Source organism: Lissotriton helveticus, chromosome 3_1 (assembly GCF_964261635.1).
Source record: "Lissotriton helveticus chromosome 3_1, aLisHel1.1, whole genome shotgun sequence".
NCBI classification, from domain to species: Eukaryota; Metazoa; Chordata; class Amphibia; order Caudata; family Salamandridae; genus Lissotriton; species Lissotriton helveticus.
This window is the reverse complement of record NC_136061.1, coordinates 284,706,400-284,725,877: the sequence shown is the minus strand read 5'-3', so window position 1 is coordinate 284,725,877 and position 19,478 is coordinate 284,706,400. Positions and strand designations below refer to the sequence as shown.

The 19,478-nt window shown below is 45.9% G+C and overlaps 1 protein-coding gene across 1 annotated transcript in view; it reads right to left on the bottom strand.

Moving 5' to 3' along the window:
• TBX4 (T-box transcription factor 4) overlaps window positions 1-19,478 on the bottom strand; it is a 758,647-nt gene that overhangs the window by 585,060 nt on the left and 154,109 nt on the right. The window lies entirely within an intron of this gene.

Genomic DNA, 19,478 nt, shown 5'->3' with positions numbered 1-19,478 from the left:
TAACACACACACTTAGAATGATCACATAAAGACATCTGCCTAGAAACCTAGATGAACAGATAGATGGATGGATAGTTATTTTGTGCAATATGACATATACCTAATTATTTTTCTTATTGCCATTGGAAAGTTTAGTGACATCCTAAACTACAATGACAAAAGTCATCTGGCATTTAAATGTCTCCAGAACCCTGAAATCAGTGCTTGAAATGAAAAAATATAAGTGCATGTACTTTGTGCCAGTGTACCTGCTTGTTTCTGAGAAGTGCCGGTACTGTCCAAATAAATGTGTGAAATTTTTCTTGAGAAGTGCCGATACTGTCCCTCTCAAAATAAAAAAGTGCCGCACTCCGTACCGGACAGTACCGGGCCATTTAAAGCACTGCTTGAAACGGTAATTTAGGAAGATTGCATCTTACAAGTGTTTTCTAACAAGCATGTTTATTTTGGGAAGTCAGTTTGAAAAATATGTTTTTTTAAAGTAGGAAACATGTTTATTGAAGGCAGAAAGTGAACTACCGAATTAAAGTCGTTTGTTTTCTGTAGGAAGAAGAAGAGAAACTATTAATTAGTTTAGCATGTGGAATTTTAGGAAGAAAATATATGTGGCTTTGTTGAAAACACATTTTCGAGGGAGAAGGGGGAATGTTCATTTGCATACCCTTTATTTATTACTAGAGTCTGTATAAAGTAATGGACCACGATCTACGCCAGTGGAGTTCTGCAATTGTGAGGGGTTTTTTTACGTTTACTACGTAATTGTTGAATTCCTGCGCCTAACATAATTTGCATATTTCAACAACAAAGTTTTGTGTCTAGCACAAGTGGATTAAATAATACTTTCAGAGTGTGTGTCGCATAGTTTTGCTGTTTTTGACAATATAGTTTAGATAACCCTGTCACATTATTTAATCCTTTACTGACGCATAGTCATAGTGTCCCTAGCAGTAAGTCTGCAAAGTGGTCTGTGGGTTGTCGTGATGATGGAACCATATTTCACAGCGACCCGTGAAACATTTTCTCTATTAAATGCCGTTGTGAAATATGAGAAATACCAGTGCTTTTTTCTTGAAATGTTTACAATAAAATGTATAATATGTAAACAGCAATATACAATTGTGTGTGTGTGTATATATATATATATATATATATATATATATACACATCAATATTTATAGTCTCAACAGCAATATAGTTATATATATATACACACACACACACACACACATATATAACGCGTTGGTATAAAAAACATATAGTACTTGACCTGTGAAATATGTGAAATAGTTCACAATTGTCTGTGAAATACAGATTTCATCATCGTCATCATAACGGCAGACCCCAAGCCACTCGTCAGAGCTTTGACACACTCAGGACTGCTAGGGATATGGGGCATAGAGGATCAGTTTGTGCAGTATGAATATCTAAATTTTGCGGTAAAAACGGCTAAATATAAGGCACATTCTCTGTCAGTATTTTTCCCATTTGAGATAGAAGCAACTCTTTTGGGTGAACCCTGCACATTTTTGCTAATTACATGGCAAGTGCAAACTGTCCCAAAATAAATACATACTATATAAAATACATAATGGGTGTCATGTATAATATGGTAATATATTTCAATATCGGGGTTCTGGTGACATTTACAAACCACTCGGTCTTCGGCCTCGTGGTTTAAGATATCACCAGAAAGAACCCTTCAATGACAATATTTCAACATATTACACAGTTACCTGTTATTTATTCTATACACAAACCTGACTGTGCCTGGTTACACAGCACTTTGTAGTACATTTGTCGAGGCCATGAAGTGACCTCTTTCCTAACATGGGGTCTTCCATAGAATACACGAGATATGATATAGCACGAAACCGAAAAGTGATCCTGATGTTTTCTAGGACAACCCTTTAACAGCTGTACATTTATTTATAATTTGGGCACGTGCAGAACGATGGAAGTTGTGTTCATTAAACATCTTTTAATCGTGACGTACGTTACTCATAACGTGAAAGTGGGCATGAAGCATGCCTTGATTAGCTGTACGTTCCATTTGGAAACGCGCTAAACCAATATACTTTCTCTCAGATGTATGTATATTCAGTAAGACCTGAACATTCGGACACTCAGATGCACACTTGTTCTAATAAACGTATATTCAAAAGGATATTTACTCCATCTGCTGTACTGTGGGAGAAAAAGAACTGCATTCTGACAAACAAACGGACATTTGGTCCAATCAATGAGTATGTATATCTACAAAGAGAGCTTATAATAAAAGAGGTACAAAAGGGGGTGGTGATGGATGGAGCATCTGAACCAATCAAACACTCACACCCAGTCAACAGATCTGGGTTTAATCCAGACTCATGTCTGAGCATACCCTGCCAATTTATGGTGAACAAAGCGGTACAAAAGAGGCCATATATTTTCCGTAAGAGAAAGCATTGCACATGCACAACACATAACAAATGCCACCTGGGCAATCCAATATAGTGCATTACACACTCAGCTAATCTTACTCACGTTAAAATAAAAAGAAGGACATTCTTTAAAGAGATTATAAATTGGGAGTTACAGTTCAGGTGCTTTGAAGTGCAGACGGAAAATTTCACCAGTGAAGGTATTGCAAGTTTATTATGCTGTTGGATGTGCACATCTTCACCTGCGAAAGAAGATCCTGCAAAATAAAGTTTCCATACTACAATTTTCGTTCAAACCGCTGTCTACAGTAATATTACACCACTAGAAGAAGGTTCTTCGGGGGTTTAAATTCCTGCACAATCTGCTCTAAGAGAATATTTTCACCCACTTTTCTAAAGCTCTTTTAAGCTTCACAGATTTCGGAAAAATCGCAGTTTGTTTTATGAAATTTCAACAAATTTGCTGACTCACAGGCCAGGAATCTTCAACACCCTTATTGCATGGGAGAGAGAGAGTTGTCTGATACATGTATTTATAAGTAAATGCACATATTTGAATCATAAAACTTGAAACTTAAAAGCTAATAAACAAATAGACAAATACATTTATGTTAATTGTATGAGTTTAGATTTTGCTAGGCTCTGTTATCTAGTAATTAGCCCTGCTACTGCTGTATTGTTCCATATTTACATTTCAATGTCTCCGTTTCCAGCATCTTGATATGGCATTGAAATTGGTGTGCCTAGCTTTCCAGTATGTAGGTCTAATATTTCTAGGATTCAACTCTCGACATTGCAATCTAGGATTACAGTCTCTCGGCCTGTCTTGGTGTTTGCAATGCCGAGGATTTCAATTTCTTCAACTTGTTCTGTGGTCACAGTGTCTAACTTTGCAACATAGAAAGCAGGCTCTGACGTTACAGTATTTAAGTTTCTAATATGTTCACGTGGCACTGGGATCAATATGTTCAGATTTCTAATATCTTCACATAAATCTGATGTCACAAAGTCTGTGTTTCTTAAAGGTTGACCTTGCCTTGCTATCCACTGTCGTCCTTTAGCGCGAGAGCTAAGCGTAGGTCTAGGTTTCTAATTCCTTCACTTGGCTTTCATGTTAGAATGCTTTTGTTCATAATATTTTCACTTCGGATATATCCAATATAATCACCTGACTGACGTTACAGTACTACATTACAATGCATTAATCAGCCGCCTATCTATTCTCCTATCACTCATTGACTTTATGCTTATCTTTGATCCTGTGCAGCACTCCTCTGCCTTTTTTAGGTTTAGAAATACCATATTTGTAGATGCCCAATATCATTACCTCCTTCTGATTGCACAATGTCTGGGCATCCAGTATCATTTCCTAACTGATGGCACATGTTTCACATGTTTAGATGCCAAGGATCATCACCTGTCTTGATTGCACAGTGTCCTGGGACCCAGTCTCCTCACCAGATTCTGATGCCATAATGTTGATTTTTCAACATTTTCCTCTGTTTCGGCTATGACAATACCACACAAAATCAAGGCAATAACATTCATATAGTGCCTTAAACACTGACGTATCTATTAAGGCACCAGCAACCTTTCCCTAAATACCATCTTTCCTCAATGGTGGACTGAACATTTGCATAAGTGACTCTCCTGAGCTCAAGTTGAAGATCAAGGCTTGCACCTGTTTTTTTCCCAGAGCTTTTTGATAAATTTGTCTTCGCATCCTAAAGAAACGTCCAGTACATTTGTTCTCAACCTGAGTCTCCAGGGAAACAAACCTAGCTGGTAAATAAGTCAACAAATGTTTGTGAGAGTCCGGAATCTCGCTCGGCTGACCATGGCAATGACAATTTAGTCTGCATACCGTTGACCTAACATACTAAGGGTAGGCTTAATCCAACAACCTCCTATGTATCAGAATTAAATGTCCCTTTTGCAGTCTTATCAAGACCTTCTGGAATGCACCGACAGGCAGTGAACAACATTAATCAAGCTCTTGCTATGGAGATTCTCTTATTTTCAGAAAGGAGAGGTTTAGCTCACATGTTGCAACATCTAATTTTCTAATACCCCCACCTGTCTCTGATGTGAAAATATCACGGTTTCCAAACTCTTCAATTGGTTCTGGGTTATAATATTTTCACCTAACTCTGACATCACAGAGCCTAGCTGGGCGTTGTCACTTCACTCTAAACTTACATTGTCTAGTTGTCGAATAGCTTGTATTGTCTAGGTGTCTAATAGCAACACTTGTGTCTGAAGCCTCAATGTCCAGGTATCCAGTAGCATTACCTGCCTCTGAAGCCACAGTGCTAGAGCAAACAAATGATGGACAGAATGCTGATAATGCAAACAATCTCCCCCAGTCAAAAGATCTGGGTTAAATCCATCATTCTTTTGCCCACTATGCCACCCCAGTTTGGATCCAGACATTTGCAAATCAGTCTTGGCCCTGTGCCTCATGGGAACAGTCCAGACCGAACTGCCAGGCCAGGTCCTCCCTGGACTGGAAACAAGCATATGGCCAACTAGGCCACCAGGTACCTCCAGTAAGCGCCACAGGCCAGAGAGGTGGTCCAGCCATGCCTCTTTTTAGACCTCTGTGCAACGCAGCTCTGTGGCGCTTACTGGAGGTACCTAGTGGGCTAGTTGGACCCTAGGGACCCTCAGGATTGAAGGGGAATTAATTCCCCAACTTACAACACTCCACAGGGCGTGTTTGCACACATGTCACCTCAGGCCCCCCCTCCCTTCACCACTGTGCAACTGCACCCGTAGCGCGTTTTAAGAGTTTGTTTTAATCCCCCCGCCCTATTATGTACCAGGGCCTTCCAGAGGAGGTCATGCTAATCACAGGGGTACCCCAACGCATAGTGTTCCCTAGTGTATGTAGAGGTTTTGACTGTATTCTAAGTGTCTTTTAGCATAGTACTGGCTCTAGGCCTGGTTAGTCAGTCAGTTACCACCAGTACCCTTCTGAAAAAGTTTTGGGCACAGGATGATTTTGCAACAAGGACTTTTTCTGCTCCTCTGTTAGTTCTTTCTGCACGTCTTGCTTCTTCCTGCACTTTTCTTCGTCTTTGTGGACTTCTGTTGCTTCTTTCTGCATTTCTTTTGCTTCTTTCTGTGCAATTTTTCTTCATTCTTCACATGTCCTACCTCTGTAGGCATAGTTAGAAACTATCATTTAAAAAACCTTAGAAATTTACTTTAAAAAACCATGGGTTTCTGGCACATTATAGTTCGCAATTAGCATTTAAAAAACATTTGAAATTCACTGAAAAAAACCATAGGTTTCGGTCACGTTATAGTTAGAAATTAGCATTTAAAAAACCTTTGAAATTCACTTAAAAAAACATAGGTTTCAGGCACGTTATAGTTAGAAATTAGCATTTAAAAAACCTTGGAAATTCACTGGAAAAACCATAGGTTTCAGGGGCGTTATAGTTAGTTGGACATTTCACTCGTACACAACCATAGAAATTCCCCCGTTATAGTTAGTTCAGCTAACTATAACTCGTGCGCCCGCAATGCACTGCTGATGATGTCACATATTACATTACTCATGACATGGTCAGTGACATCACTCATGACATCACTGATGACATCTCATATGACATTACTGATGACATCACTGATTACATCATCTTTGTGATAGAGTGGCAAACATCCTCTCACCCTAATATAACCTTTGACACACACACTCAAAAATACAAACTAACATTTTCAAAACAATGGATATACCAATACCAGTTACAACACGCCTATTCAGTAATTCCAGGATCTATACACACATCCACTCATTCACTAACAGTCCTATACAGTCACTCATACATGTACACACTTGTCATATCTACTCATATACCTATACATCCTGTTACACATCGCCACTCATCCATAGAGTTACTCACACACATACTCACACATACAAAGTCTCAAACATCCATTTACTTGTATTTACAGTTATACACACATCACCACACTTACTTCTACAGAAACTTACACATACTTACTCTCTTAAACCATCACTTATAAAAACACATACTTATTTATACAGGAACTCTTCCAATCTCTCACTCTCACATATACTCACTTATATACACAAATACTGACTACTACTACTACAAATACTAGTTTATAACATATGTAGTTACTCATAAAGATACTATTGAGACAGTCATTCACTCACTAACACACCCATTCCCACACTCATCCACCCATACAGTCCTGCACACATACTGTCTTCAACACATACAAACAGTAACTTACTCATTCATGCATCTATGCACTTAGTAATACCCCCCAGCAAACCACACAGACACTCACACACTCATACTGATACTCAAAAAAACAACGAATAACCCATATAGACACTCATGTAGCTACTCACCAACCCATGCAGTAATTTATACACAAAGTGAGAGACTGATACAGATATTTACATATTTAAACATTACTCGCTAACCCATGTATTCACTAAGATACACTTAATCAGTCAGCTATGCAATCACTTTTACAAAAAAAAGATAAATTTAGACACTTATATACCCATTTATTCTTCCATCGAACTTAAGATATACATATATAAAACATATTTAATTTTCAGAAAAACACACATTCACTGGATGATGTCATCAGTGATGTTATTTGAGATGTCATCAGTGATGTCATGAGTGATGTCACTGACCATGTCATCAGTGATGTAATATGTGACGTCATCAGCAGTGCATTGCGGGCGCGCAAGTTATAGTTAGCTGAAGTAACTATAACGGGAGAATTTCTATGGTTTTGTACGACTAAAATGTCCAACTAACTATAACGCCCCATTAACCTATGTTTTGTTCAGTGAATAACATATATTCATTGCTTTATTAGGTGCTAAATTAGTGAGGAGTTATGCGCTGATACAAACGCTTGTGGTTCTAAATGCATTTTCAGTCTGTCCTGTCACATTAACTTTTCTCAGACTTACACTTGTGCACAGAGTGAAGGAGGGGCGCTGGGAATTAGCTGCGCATGACGGAAGGTGTTGGGGACGGCAGGGCTCCTGTCAAAACTCATAGATTCCAAATACATGGAGCAAGTATTGTCTTATTGTGTGACACAAAGTTCTTAACTACCACGTTTTCCAGTTCCACGCGTGACTAGTTAATCCTGTCCCAAAATTCTAAGAAAAAGTGAGACTGGCATAACTAGTCACGCGTGGCCCTGAGAAACTTGGCAGGTAATAAGGCTGGAGTCTTCTCCTGGGGCCAGCTCCCACACGCAGCTCTGTGGCCCCTGAGAGCAGACTCACTCCCAAGAGGGAATTATATTCTTGTAATACACAGTAGACATAAATCATGCTGTTGGGTTTTATGTTTTTATTTCTGCATTTGGCCTTTGCATAGCATAGAAAAATATGTTGTCCTATACTTAATATGAGCACTAAAGGATAAAAAAAAGTCTAATATAGAGTTGCGAGTCAGGGACTCGTGTAGATCTTTTGATAATGTGAACCGAATACCCACAGTACCCACACCGTTCACTTTGATTCTTGGTCCTAAAAAGCAGTGACTGCCTCTCCTATTCGTAGTGGAGTACTATTGTTTCATCAGAGAGATTACTGAGTGTTTCATTTGCACCAGCAATGACCCAAGGATCCAGAGAAAACAGACAGAGACCCTATGCAGTAGAACAGTCAGAAGATGCATGACTGAGCATCAATCAATCAATCAATCAATCAAGTACTTGTAGAGCGCGCTACTTACCCGTGAGGGTCCCAAGGCGCTGAAGGGGGGGGGGGAGTGCTGCTACAGCTCGAAGAGCCAGGTCTTTAGGAGCCTTCTGACGGTGAGTAGGTCTTGGGTCTGCCATATGTGGGTAGGGAGGGTGTTCCAGGTCTTGGCAGCGAGGTAGGAGAAGGATCTACCACCGGAGGTCGTTCGTTGGATGCGGGGGACAGCGGCATGGGCAAGGCTGGCAGAGCGGAGCTGGCGGTTGGGGGTGTGGAAGCTGAGTCTGCTGTTCAGGTAGGCTGGTCCGGTGTTGTGGAGTGCTTTGTTTGCGTGGGTGAGGAGCTTGTAGGTGATCCTCTTGTCGACGGGGAGCCAGTGTAGGTTTCTCAGGCGGGGGTGATGTGGCTGCGGCGGGGGATGTTGACGATCAGTCGGGCGGAGGCGTTTTGGATATGTTGCAGTCATCGTAGGTGTTTGGCTGGGATTCCTGCGTAGAGTGCGTTTCCGTAGTCCAGTCTGCTGCTGACGAGGGCCTGTGTCACCGTTCTTCTTTTTTCGGTTGGTATCCACTTGTAGATCTTGCGCAGCATGCGGAGGGTGTTGTAGCAGGAGGAGGAGACGGCGTTGACCTGCTTAGACATGAGAGGGAGGAGTCGAGGATGAATCCTAGATTGCGTGCATGGTCGGTGGGTGTTGGTGCTGTTCCCAGTGTGGTCGGCCACCAGGAGTCTTCCCATGCTGTGGGGTGGATCCGAGGATGAGGACCTCCGTCTTGTCTGAGTTCAGCTTCAGACGGCTGCTCCTCATCCAGTCGGCGACGGCCTTCATTCCCTCGTGGAGGTTGGTTTTGGCGGTGTGTGGGTCCTTGGTGAGGGAGAGGATGAGCTGGGTGTCGTCGGCGTAGGAGATGATGTTGAGGTTGTGATGGCGGGCCACTAGTGCGAGGGGGGCCATGTAGACGTTGAATAGTGTCGGGCTGAGGGATGAGCCCTGGGGGACACCGCCGATGATGTTGGTGGCTTCGGATCAGAAGGGTGGGAGGCGGACGCTCTGGGTTCTGCCGTGAGGAAGGACGTGGTCCAGTCAAGGGCCTTCTCTTGGATTCCGGCTTCTAGGAGGCGTGTCTTTAGAGTGCGATGGCAGACCGTGTCGAAGGCGGCCGAAAGATCCAAGGAGGATGAGGGCTGATGTTTCGCCGTTGTCTAGTTGGCGCCTGATGTCGTCTGTGGCGGCGATGAGGGCTGTCTCGGTGCTGTGGTTTTTTCTGAATCCGGACTGGGACGGGTCCAGGATGTTGCTGTCTTCCAGGTGGCGGGTCAGTTGCATGTTGACGATTTTCTCGAAGACTTTAGCCGGGAATGGGAGCAGGAAGATGAGCCGGAAGTTCTTGAGTTCCTTGGGGTCTGCTTTGGGCTTCTTGAGGAGGGCGTTGATTTCGGCGTGCTTCCAGCTTTCTGGGAATGTCGCTGTTTCGAGGGAGATGTTGATGACCTTCCGATGTTGACGTTGGACCAGGAGGTCAGGCGGTTGGCGCTGGTGGTGTTCACAGGGGAGGTGGAATCTGGCGTGGTCGTGCGGTCGTGGTGTTGAAGCTGTCGTGGATATCAGCGATCTTGCGGTGGAAGAAGATGGCCAGTGAGTTGCACAGTTCTTGTGAGGGCGGGATGTCGTTGGCGTTGGCGCAGGGGTTGGAGAGTTCTTTTACGATGCTGAAGAGCTATTTGCTGTCGCGTGCGTTGTTATCCAAGCAGTCTTTGAAGGAGGATCTCTTGGCTAATCTGATGAGGTGGTGATGTCTGCGGGTAGCGTCCTTGTGGGCTGCGTGGTTGTCTGGTGTGCGTTCGTCGAGCCATGTCTTCTCCAGTTTTCGGCTTCGGGTTTGGAGGCCTGGAACTCGTTGGTGAATCATCAGTCAATCAATCAGTACATTTGTAGAGCGCACTACTCACCCGTGAGGGTCTCAAGGCGCTGGAGGAAAAAAAAGGGGGGGGTGCTGCTACTGCTCGAATAACCAGGTCTTGAGGTGTTTCCTGAAGGTGAGATGGTCCTGGGTCAGTCGTAGGTGTGCGGGGAGGGAGTTCCATGTCTTCGCTGCTAGGTAGGAGAACGATCTTCCTCCCGTGGTAGTTCTGCGAATCCGTGGGACGGTGGCGAGGGCGAGGCTGGAGGAACGGAGCTGGCGGGAGGGTGTGTGGAACGAGATGTGGTTGTTGAGGTATTCAGGGCCCATGTTGTGGAGCACTTTGTGTGCGTGGGTGAGCAGCCTGAATGTGATCCTCTTGCTGACGGGGAGCCAGTGCAGGTTTCTCAGGTGGTCGGATATGTGGCTGTGGCGGGGGATGTCGAGGATGGGTCGTGCGGAGGCGTTCTGTATGCGCTGAAGGCGTTTCTGAAGTTTGGCTGTGGTTCCTGCGTATAGCGCGTTCCCGTAGTCCAGTCGGCTGGTGACGAGGGCCTGGGTGACCGTCTTTCTGGTTTCGGTGGGGATCCACCGTCAGATCTTTTGGAGCATGCGCAGGTTGTTGAAACACGAGGACGAGACTCGTTGACTTGCTTGGTCATCGTGAGAGAGGAGTCAAGGATGAATCCCAGGTTGCGTGCGTGGTCAGTGGGTGTCGGTGCGGTGCCCAGCGACGTGGGCCACCAGGAGTCGTCCCAGGCGAAAGGGGATTGTCCGAGGATGAGGACCTCCATCTTGTCCGAGTTGAGCTTCAGACGGCTGTGCCTCATCCATTCTGTGACCTCTTTCATTCCGTTCTGGAAGTTGACTTTGGCGGTGAGAGGGTCTTTGGTGAGTGAGAGTATAAGTTGGGTGTCGTCGGCGTAGGAGATGATGTTGAGTTTGCGGGCGATGGTGGCGAGGGGGCTCATGTAGATATTGAAGAGAGTTGGGCTGAGTGAGGAGCTTGGGGTACGCCGCAGATGATCTTGGTGGCCTCGGAGCGGAAGGGATGGAGGCCGACTCTCTGGGTTCTGTCGGAGAGGAACGATGTGATCCAGTCCAGGGCCTTTCCTTGGATCCCAGTGTTGTAGAGGCGGGTTATTAGGGTGCTGTGGCAGATGGTGTCGAAGGCTGCCGAGAGGTCCAGGAGGATGAGAGCGGCTGTCTCTCCGTTGTCCATCAGGGTCCTGATGTCATCGGTGGCTGCGATGAGGGCGGTCTCGGTGCTGTGGTTGGCTCGAAATCCGGACTGGGATGGGTCGAGCGAGCTGTTTTCTTCGAGGAATGCAGTCAGCTGTTTGTTGACGGTCTTCTCGATGACTTTGGCCGGGAAGGGGAGCAGAGAGATGGGGCGGAAGTTCTTGAGGTCTTTGGGGTCCGCTGTTGGTTTTTTCAGAAGAGCGTTGATTTCTGCGTGTTTCCAGCTTCCAGGGAAGGTGGCTGACGTGAAGGAGCTGTTAATGACGTTCTGGAGGTGGGGTGCGATGGTGGTGTTGGCTTTGTTGAAGATGTGATGAGGGCATGGGTCGGAGGGGGAGCCGGAGTGGATGGTGGTTATGACGCGGGTGGTGTCTTCAGTGCTGATGTGGGTCCATGCGCTGAGGGTGGTGGTGGGGGTCGTTGGTTTGGTGGTTGGGGGCGGGGTCTGGTGTCCGTAGCTGTCTTGTATATCTGTGATCTTGCGGTGGAAGAATGTGGCGAGAGAGTTGCAGAGGTCTTGCAACGGTGTGATGTCATTGTTGCTGGCGCTGGGGTTGGAGAGCTCTTTGACGATGCTGAAGAGTTCCTTGCTGTTGTGGGAGCTGTTGTCCAGCCGCTCTTTGAACGATGTCCTTTTGGTGGTGCGGATCATCTGGTGGTATTCGCGGGTGGTGCTCTTGAGGGCTGTCATGTTTTCTGATGTCCGCTTGTGGCGCCAGGCTTTTTCGAGGGTTCGGCATGATTTCTTTGCGATTTTGAGGGTGTCTGTGAACCATGAGGATTTTCTGTTGCTAGTCTTGCCTGGGGGTTTCTTCAGTGGAGCGAGGTCGTCGGCGCAGTTGGTGATCCATTGTGCGAGATTGTCTGCTGCGTTGTTGGTGTCAGGGGTGTCGACCGGTGGGTTCTGGCTCAGCGATGTGGTCAGCTGGTCTGTGGTGATTTTGCTCCAGCATCTGCGGGGGATCTGTATCGTGTGGTGGTGGGATGTGGTCTTCTTGAAGGTGAAATGGATGCAGCTGTGGTCGGTCCAGTGTAGTCCGGTGGAGTGGCTGAAGGCAACGTGGCTGCTGGCCGAGAAAATGGGGTCGAGCGTGTGGCCGGCGTAGTGGGTGGGGGTGTCCACCAGTTGCTTGAGTCCGAGGTTGTCGAGGTTGTCAAGCAGGGTGGTGGTGTTGTTGTCGTTGTTTTTCTCCAGGTGGAAGTTCAGGTCCCCTAGGAGGATGTACTCTGGTGAGGTTAGGGCGCGCGGGCTGATGAAGTCGGAGATGGTTTCGCAGAATTGTGTCCGTGTGCCCGGGGGTCTGTAGATGAGCGTTCCTCTGAGGGTGGTCTGGGAGTCGGTGTGGATTTGGAAGTGTAGGTTTTCGGCGGCGGTGAGTGTGTCTTTGGTGTTGGTCGTGACGCTGATGGTGTTCTTGTAGATGATGGTGATGCCTCCTCCAGTTTGGTTGGTGCGGTCCTTCCGAGTGATTTTGTAGCCATCCGGGATGGCTATGGCGATGTCGGGGGCCGAGGAGGCGTTCATCCAGGTTTCCGTGAGGAAGGCGACGTCTGGTGCTGTTGTATCCAAGCTCTCTTGCTGGTGTGGCTGTTAGGGGGTTTCTTGAGTGGGGCGAGGGTGTTGGCGCAGTTGTCGATCCACTGTCTGAGGTTGAGGGCTGCGGCGTCAGAGTTGGTGGGGTCGGTGGGTGGGTTCTTGGCGAGGGAGGTGAGTAGCTGGTCTTCGGTGACTTTGCTCCAGCAGCGGTGCGGCAGTTGTTGGGTGCAATGGTGCGTGGTTGGTTTCTTGAAGGTGAAGTGGATGCAGCGGTGGTCGGTCCAGTGGAGTTCGGTGGTGTGGTCGAAGGCGACGTGGGAGCCTGTGGAGAAGATAGGGTCAAGCGTGTGGATGGCGGTGTGGGTGGGTGTGGTGACAAGTTGTCTGAGGCCGAAGTTGGCGAGGTTGTCGGTCAGGGTGGCGGAGTTGGCATCGTTGTTGTTCTCGAGGTGGAAGTTCAGGTCCCCGAGGAGGATGTAGTCCGTGGAGGCAAGTGCGTCGGTGCTGGCGAGGTCGGCGATGGAGTCGCTGAACTGAGCCCAGGGTCTGGGGGGGTCTGTAGATGAGTGTTCCTCTGAGGGTGGTGGTGGGGTCGGTGTTCATCCGGAAGTGCAGGTGTTCGGCGGTGTTGAGGGTGTCGTCTGCGTGGATTTCGACCTTGAGGGTGGACTTGTGGATGATCGCTATTGCTCCTCCGGTTCCTTTGGCGCGATCCCTGCGGGTGATCTTGTAGCTGTCCGGGTTGGCTATGGCAATGTCGGGCGCCGAGGAGTCATTCCACCAGGTCTCGGTCAGGAAGGCCACGTCTGGGGCGGAGGTGTCGAGCAGATCCCAGAGCTCGATGGCGTGTTTGCATGCGGAGCGGGTGTTGAGGAGTATGCAGCGGAGGTGGTTGGGTTTGGTCCTTAGAGGTTTGGTGGTTCTGTCGCAGGTGAAGCTGCAGGTGTGGCAGGAGAAGGGTCTGTTTCGGGGCGGCCTGGAAGCAGGCGTGATTTCTGCCGGGGTTGAGTGCGTGGAGGCTGCTAGCGTTGTAGTGGAGTCTGGTGTCGTGGCGTTCGTAGGGTCTAGGGGTTCTTGCGCAGGGCGCGGTCCAGGCGCAGACGGGCTTGCCTTAGGCGCGCCCGCTGCGCGCCCGCTTCTCGGCCTGCATAAGAGGAGGCTTGGGAGGGAGGAGCAGCTGGGAGGCCAATGGGAGTGCTGGGGGTCGGGGACGCAGGGAGGCAGCGGTGGGAAGGCCAAGTAGGGGGCGGTGGGGGAAGACGGCGGCAGAAGGGGCACCAGGAAGCGGCAATCAGCGGGTCTGCAGGCGATGAGTGGCGGTGTGGGGGCTACCTGCCTGCAAGCAGGGTCAAAGATTGCTCCCGATCACCGTCGCTCGGCCTGTATTTACAGGATGTCTGGGAGGTAGGAGCAGCTGGGAGGCGGGAGCAGGGAGCAGGGAGGCCAATGGGAGTGCTGGGGGGCGGGGCGCAGGGAGGCAGCGGCGGGAAGGCCAGGTAGGGGGCGGTGTGGGAAGACGGCGGCAGAAGGGGCATCAGGAAGCGGCAATCAGCGGGTCTGCAGGCGACGAGTGGCGGTGTGGGGGCGACCTGCCTGTTTATCCTCGGTAAAATGACAAACACCTTGTGCAAGAGAACAGTTTAGAGCAAATATTCGCAAGGGCCCTGTTACCTAGAGAAAAAAACAGATATTCGCCTTGTGCAAGAGAAGACTTAGAGCATGGATCAACGAAGGCACAGATATCCAAACCTTGTGCAAGACAACAGTTAGAATCCGTGAAGGCCCTGGGTATTCAGAGAAAAAAGACAAGAAACATGTGCAAGAGAACAGTTTAAGCATGAATGACTGAAGTCCCCGGTTATCCAGAGAAAATAAATAACCACCTTGTCAAGAAAACAGCTAGGACATGCAGAGACCTTTCGCAAGAGGACAGTTAGAGCATGTACAAGAGAAAGACCAGTTATCCAGGGAACAGGGCTGACATCTTGTAATAGAGGACAGTTAGAGCTTGCAGAAGAGAAGGACCATTTAAGAGCATATCTATATGACCATGCCATACTCCTTAGACTAAAGGTACCGCACACATAACGGCTTGACACTCTTGTAATTAATATGAAAACTGCTTTTTTACTATTACACTGAACAGTAAAATCGTGAGTTAATCCCCCGCGAAATGAAAGTGAAAATAAGGATTAAATACACACACACGCGATGCCGTTTCATATTTGATGAACGTCATTTCTTCTAATTTCAAAGCAGATTATGGCTTGTCCCGCAGTTTACAGAGTTCGATTCAAGATCCTTCTTCGCTTTTTTTATTTTATTGTTTCGCTGCAGAACCAAGCAGCCCTGGGGAGTGATGTGCACTGCCATATCCGGGCTCAAAATATGTCTGTGTGCCAGCGACGGTATATGTGCCAATTTGTTTGTGGTTTGAATGCTTGCTTGCTGAGAGGTTCGATATGAAAGTAATTGTGTGCACGTTTTTGTGCTTTTGCATTTATTTGTATATGTGTGCGTACCTCTGTGCAAGATTGTGTGTGCCTTGTGCAGTTATAAGAGAGAGAGAGAGAGTCTGCGTGTGTTGAGACTTTGGCTGTCATGTTGTCTTTGTGTGATTTGATGGTGTGCGTGTTTGTGCATCTGTAGGTGTGTATGACTTTGTAGGTATATTAACTTTATGCTCATGTTTGTGTGTGAGAAGTTGTGTGTTGAGGAAAGTGGAGTTGTGTTTGTGTGAGCTAATTATTGAGTGCGTGCGCGCGTGTGGGTATATGTTTTTGTGTGCATAACACCCATAATAAAAACAACATACACAAAACACTCGGTGCTCCATGAAAAGTAGCTGCAGACACCCGCTCCCTGCGCCGTCCAAGCACCGGGGGCTGAACACTCGCAGCAAAGCTTGAGAAATGGTGTGTTTTGCACAACATAAAAAAGGGGCACACCAAACCAAATATCCGGACCCCACCCAAACATTTCAGCAGCAGGAGAGCAGGGATTTACAGTGCAGAAGCAGCCAATGAGCTCTGATCGTTATAAACGGAATACAAATAAGCCGGATTATTTAATTTTAAAGCCAACATTATTACATTAAACTCTATTTTCCCACAACTCCGACAACGATTGCCAGCATGGAAAAGTAGTCTAGAGGCAAGTAGGCCTGCCTATAGTAAGATGTGTGTGCAGATACCAGCGATGTGTCTGTGTCCGGGGCAGTGGAGTCCACGGGCAGCAGGTACCCGGATGGGATGGGATGAAGTATGTGCGCGCCCACGTATATTTAAATATGTTTGTGTGCTTATGTATGTTAATAACATGTTTATACATATATTTCAATCAGTGTGTGTAACATTTAGCTCAAATGCATAACTCTCCCACTGATGTTTCCCAAGGATTCTGGGATGATTTCGTCAATGCGAGGATTGGAAGTGTGGGGACCGCTAGGAGGTAGGTACTAAGGTGCGGGAATCCCAAAATTCTCCTTGCTACGTGTCGTTTGTAGAACTTTATATTCATAGAAGTTTGGAACTGAAACTGACACACCAATATTTGCCCAAACGATACACAATCTGGCAGCTCTTTAGTTTATAACTCACTCATTTTCGTTCGCTCTTTCTTTCGCTGTTTTCTTCTCCTTGTTTATTTATCTCACTACCCCATTCCTCTCTTTCGTTCTCGTTCACTTTCCTGTACCTTTCAGTCTCTCGCTTCTTTGGCTCGCCACTAGCCCCCGCCCTTCGTCAGTTCCTCCCATGTTTCGCTCTCTTTTTCTTCCTTGTTTCACCTGTAGTTTATCTCTCTTCGTCTCTTCTCAATAGTTTGGTCTTTCTCAGCTACCACACCCTTCACTATTTCCATTTTTTGGGATCATTTGAAAATCAGGCGTGGCTATTTTGGTGCGGAAGTATTGGTAATTAATTGCATTACTCTGAGTACGTTTTCACCCTAATTAATTAATTAGTGGGGAAAAACGTAACAAAGAGGTAATGTTAAAAAAATTAAGATATTTATAAATAAAACCAATAAATAACTGGACGCCGTGTTTTGCTGATGCATTCTAAAATAACATTTACTTAAGAGATATTCTAACGTCTTTTAAAAAATAATTCCGGGTATTTTTTCACGGTGATATTGTTTAATTTAAAATCTTGAAGATTCGACCCTCCAACAACTTTGAAAGGCTCCTAGACTTCTGTTGGGCGGGCTCTGTTTCCCGGAATAGAATCCATTATTAAGGATCTTTTCCAGTGTTTGCGTTTCGAGTTCGTTGGTGTGGTTTCCTAAGAATTCAACACAGAATCACACCTTTGAATCGCGAACCATGTATTTGTTTATGGAGAATGTTTCCGGTTCGATATAATTCTACCTCTGAGAGCTTCATTCTCTCCCGCAGGTAAGACAACAGACTACGGGTTCGACAAAGTTCGGGAGGTTCACATTTACAGACGCCAGGTTCGACAGAGTTCGGGAGGTTCAGACATACAAGTACGTACAGGTTTGGCCGCACACGAGTTTAGTTTACTACGGTTCGCAGAATTCCCAGCTATATTTACTGTGTGGCTTCGGTAATGTTGGACTAAGTTCGATAGGCTCGGAGCTACATTCTCTGTCTCTGTAAGGGTTAGAGTCTGGGAGTGGAGATTTTTTCATCCTAACTTTTAAATACAGGTTCACTTCTCTCTTTATAAGCAACTATGACGTGTTTTCTAGGTATGTTGCTCATGGGCTACCGTGTCCTATGGCGTGTTCGATCTTTGTGATTTGCCGGGATGCTTGAAATGATAATTTAAACAAAGATAACACGATTAAATATTGTGAAAATAACACGTTTAATATGTAAAACTCCCCAGAATAGGACGCGCTCTTTACACTCAGTTCTTAAAGTATACCTTTAAGGTTCCCTTTTTACCAGCAACATTTTTGGAAAAACACACGGTTATTGTGCAAGTAAAGAAAATTACCCCCAGAGTACTAGCACGCCCAGGTACAGGACCACTGAGCAGAAACGTGAAACAAGCCGAAGGGGGTTTGTCCAGGAGGAAGTAACACTCACAACTAGTCAATATCGGGGGCGCTTGAAACAAAAAAGTCAAAATAATGTAGGGTCTGGAATATTTCCCAAATGAAAAGGTACTTCGATTGCTTTTTCCGAATTGGTATTCTCTATTTAATCTTTGTTTCGACGTAAACGACGCAAAGTATTTTTTATCTGTACTACGCGGTATGGCCATTGGTTCTCACATGAAGATAATTCTGTTTCCGCGGTGGAACGAAGCGGAAATGGTAGTAGTACGAAAACGTTTTTATGTATTACTGGTTTTGTATAGCTGAACAAGTCCTAAACGCATGCAAGAGTACTTTACAAAAGGACAATGTCACAACATGTGGGGTTGAAGAATAAATAATGCAAGTTTTATAGTACATTTTTGTTACAATCAGCAATTTGAGCTACAAAATATAGAAATGTGTGTGTATGATACCCTTATGTAATTGGTTATATGTGTGTGCGCAAATGCTTGTATATACAGTGGCTTCACTAGAAGATATTTTAGGGGACATAAAAAAGGCCACAGATAAAACGGGGGCTACCTATAACCAACATTCATGCATGAAGTTTGTGTGCATGCACAGTTTTGTCATTGATGCTGCCATTTCAGATGTTGCAGTCATGTTATTGATGATGTCATGAGTGATGTAATGTGCGGGGTAATTTGCAGTGCTTGGCAATCCGCTTTTGTACTTTGGTACAGGACAGAAGCTAGCCACACCGAGGCTTTGAGTTGCTACAGCAGAATTATTTGCTGTTGAAAAACGGACTTATGTTGACCCTTCCAAGCCTTGATCCCACAAAACAATGGTCCAACAAAGTGCATTATAGTTCAAATAATTTTATTGAGTTTATCGTTTAATAAGTACTCTTGTGGACTTCTTAGAGGCCAGTGAGGAGAGTAACAGTGGGTTAGAGATGTTGCAGGGAGGAGGGAAGGGGGACATACGGGGAGAAAGGGCTAGAACTGGGAGTGGGGGTTCGGGGGGAGGTAAAGTCCACTGTAGGAATATGGCAGTGGAGTAAGTGCTCAATATGAATTATGGAGTCAAACTAATGGTGATAATGAATCAGTCACTCTTTTAGTGTTACTTGTGTGCTCATTCCGTTAGTGAGCCTCAGTACTCGTAGGTACATAGGGCATTTAAATTCTCTTAACTCTTCTGCCAAGAGATGGATGCAGGGTGCCCACATTTTGTTGAACTGTGGGAGCTTGTTCTCTATGGATGTTGTTAGTTTCTCCACCCCCACCACACCCCATAACTTATGTAGCTAGTCTAAGTAGATTGGTGCTTTGTCAATTCCCTAATTAGACGTAGTCACTTGTTTAGCTGTGCATAGGGCTTGTGCAGGGCTTTAAGTGGGAAAAAAACTGGTGGTGCTCTAAAAGGGGCGTGGCAAATTTCTTAAAGGGGTGTGACCTATCCGAGTAGGGGCGTGGTCTAAATCAAGATAACTAGCATAGGGTGCTTAAGAAAATCATGAAGTCGCACCCCGCAAAGGATAATAAAATAGGCAAAAAGTTATATTTATTAAGTATAAGCCATAAAATACCAAACACTTTAACAGTGTGGTGGGAGGAGTAGAACCTAGGTCTCTATGGGACTGTGCC